Genomic DNA, 3,112 nt, shown 5'->3' with positions numbered 1-3,112 from the left:
GATCATAAATCCAAGGGGATACACACTCATTCCAGAGGAAGTGTATGCTCACCGCATAATCATAACCACCGTATATGATTCGTTATGCATTTTTTTAAACCTTACTCCGTCGCTCAATATGAACCATATTCCAATTGAAATGCGCTGTTGTGTGAAACAATCAACCACAAGCTATGTTTTTATGTAGCACTTATGTGCAACGCAAAATTACCACTGAAACCATTCGAAATTCGTTTTGAGGTTTGCCAATCAAACGATCCCAAATCAATTATCTCACCCAAAAAAAAGAGAACCTATATCGAAGCGATAACAAAACCTATGAACGAACAAAACGATTGATTCAAATCCATCTGAAACACTATCTCTGGATTGGAACAAAAGAGAATAGGAGAGGGAGAGGGAGAGGGAGATAGAGAGAGCAACACGAGCAAAAAAAAATGAGCACAAGAACAACACTTTGCAAGAATTATGGCGATGATACTTTAAAAGGCGGAATAACAAGATGTCATTTGTTGTTTACATTGTTATTGGATGTTGATTACAGTTCCGAGGACGACATTTGCTGTTGCATTCACTCACAACGAATTTTAATGTTTTATTCATTTTACTGCTTATATTTTTGTGTTCTCGTCTCCATTCTATCTGTTTGTCGTCGTCGTCGACGTCATCGTCTTTCCAGCCGCCGTTGTCGTTACCATCCTTGTCCTCATCGTGTCTCACTCTCTGCCCATCCTATTATTCTAGCGGATAGATAACAATTTGTCGTAACATGCAATGTTTCTTTTATTGATTTCTTTTTTAAGTGACAACTGACAAGTTTTTATTTCGATGCACCTCTTTCGCTCTCCCTCGATCCCTTTCTCTCTTAATCTTTCTTCCTTACTCGGTCACAATCTTCTACCATCTCTTTCGCTCTTACATTCACTATTTCTCCTGCGTACAACTCCCTTTTTTTTAAGTGAATGGCATTGTTTCGCTTCGTATCCCGTATTTTTATATCCCAAGCATTCGTTTTCAACCGACATTATCACGTCATCCGTTCTTTATTACTTCTAAAACTTCGATGATGGAAAAGATTTCAAGCATCCAAACACAAATAACACACCATGAACTTTTGATGTAAGCCCCGGATCAGATTGATATCACTCTTGGCTTTGCCATTGCCTTAAAATAATAATATTTGCGTGAAATGGCTTTTTTTGTGCGGCGGTTTCAATTGTGAGTGTTGTTTTTTTTCCTCTCTCTCCTTTACCACCACTTCCTATCCATCTAGTCGAATGAAGACATCGAATGTGTGATTAACGTTGTCAGTAGCAATGCAGAAAGGAAAAAAAACAAAAACCTGAACATAAAAATGCAATGCTTTTAAACTGACAAAATCTTCGCCCTCTCTCTCTCTCTCTCTTTCTCTCTCTCTCTCTCTCTCTCTCTCTCTCTCTCTCTCTCTCTCTCTCTCTCTCTTTGATTCCAGCGTCAACACATTTTGGATGAGTTTATGAACTCGCAAAATGAATTTTGAAAGCGTTCCGATGCCAGCACATGCAATTTCACTGGAATAAATAATTGATTCTTTTGGAAAGTTACCTCATGAATTGTAGGGTCGAAATGGAGTAATATTTATGATTTAAGTTTGGGGAGGAACAAAAAAAAACGAGTTCTATAGTTGGCGAATCATTTTTATTGATTTGATTTTCTCATCTGGCCGTCAATCGAATATTCATGTTTTTGTTCCATGCAAATCAATGGTTCAGCTCTGATCAAACTCAAACGCCTCACTTATACGGAGACAACTGTTTTTTGTCAATTTAAACAATTTGATGAAATGCAACCTATTTTCACATCGGTCGGACGGAGGGGCAAAAACGACTCACATAATTGAAATACAATTGAAATTAATTCATTTGCTCTGTATCAATTAGTTGTGTGTTTTTTCGCCATTAATTCAAGAGCTTAAGAGTTAATAACGCATGTTCCATCTTGACACTTTGCAATTAAAATTCATATTTCCAAGTGGTGCACATTGAAAAGCGATTCGTTGAGACAGCATCATTTCTCCAGCAACCATATGCAGTCACATCGCTCGTTCAGACCAAATATGCGTTGAATACTAGAAATCGTCTGCAGAACACGATTCATTTACGATTTGAATACGATTTTAATATGCCCGAACCGAATGAAAATCAAAGGAATAAACTTTTTATTAGCAACAATTACTCATAAAAATTAGCGTATGTTGACAAAAAGACGCAGTAAGTGAATGTAACAAAGGCTAATAAAACGGCCGTAATATTGAGATTAAGGAATCGTTAGAGACAATTTTAAGCGACGTGCTGACATCTATTGAGCCAATGTGTTTATTGGGCTTCGACTTGAAACAAAGTTTACGGAATGCCATCTCTGGAGTCAACGAGTCATTGCATCAACGACAAAAAAGAACATTTCAATCTTTTTTTTGCAGCATTCAAAGCGATTTCGTTCGGAAAAGGAGCCCAAGCTTTCTATTCGATTAAAAAACATGGACTTTTTGATGCATTCTTTGGAAAATTGCGCTTTCCAACCAACTTTTCAATAAAAGCAATAGTTAGTACACTTTTTCTATACTTTTTGCAAGGATTTCTAAAAGAGCGACGCATTTGAAAGAAGAAATGTGAGATCACATATTTAAAAATTCACTTTTAATATTAGAATTAAAACTCTTCTGATTTCAACTCATTCACTTCGTCAATTCATCACTTCGGATTGAAATTCAGGTTGAAATCAGAAGTTTATCATATCTTCGATCACATAGCTGCATCTATAGCAAGTATATACATATTTGACGTAATTTTGTTGCATTCAATGATTTTTGTTCAGTTATGTTGATAGCCAGAAGATAAAAAGAAAATTCATTCGCAAATGAATTGTTGGACATTTATGTCAGATTAGGAAGTTTCGTTTTTTCATTATTTAAAAAGATGGTAGTAAGTTCAGAGGAACAACTAACAACATCAGCCAAAGGTAAGATACACTACTCTCAATCTCATCCATAGATTTGGTTCAGAGAATGTGTAAAATGGCACCAAACGTCCATGAAATAAATAGAAAAACATAGAAAATTGAACAAAATAAAAAG

Source organism: Sitodiplosis mosellana, unplaced genomic scaffold (genome assembly GCF_009176505.1).
Source record: "Sitodiplosis mosellana isolate CC-2019 unplaced genomic scaffold, AAFC_SMos_1.0 Smas_scaffold_6165, whole genome shotgun sequence".
NCBI lineage: Eukaryota > Metazoa > Arthropoda > Insecta > Diptera > Cecidomyiidae > Sitodiplosis > Sitodiplosis mosellana.
This window is presented reverse-complemented; position numbering follows the sequence as displayed.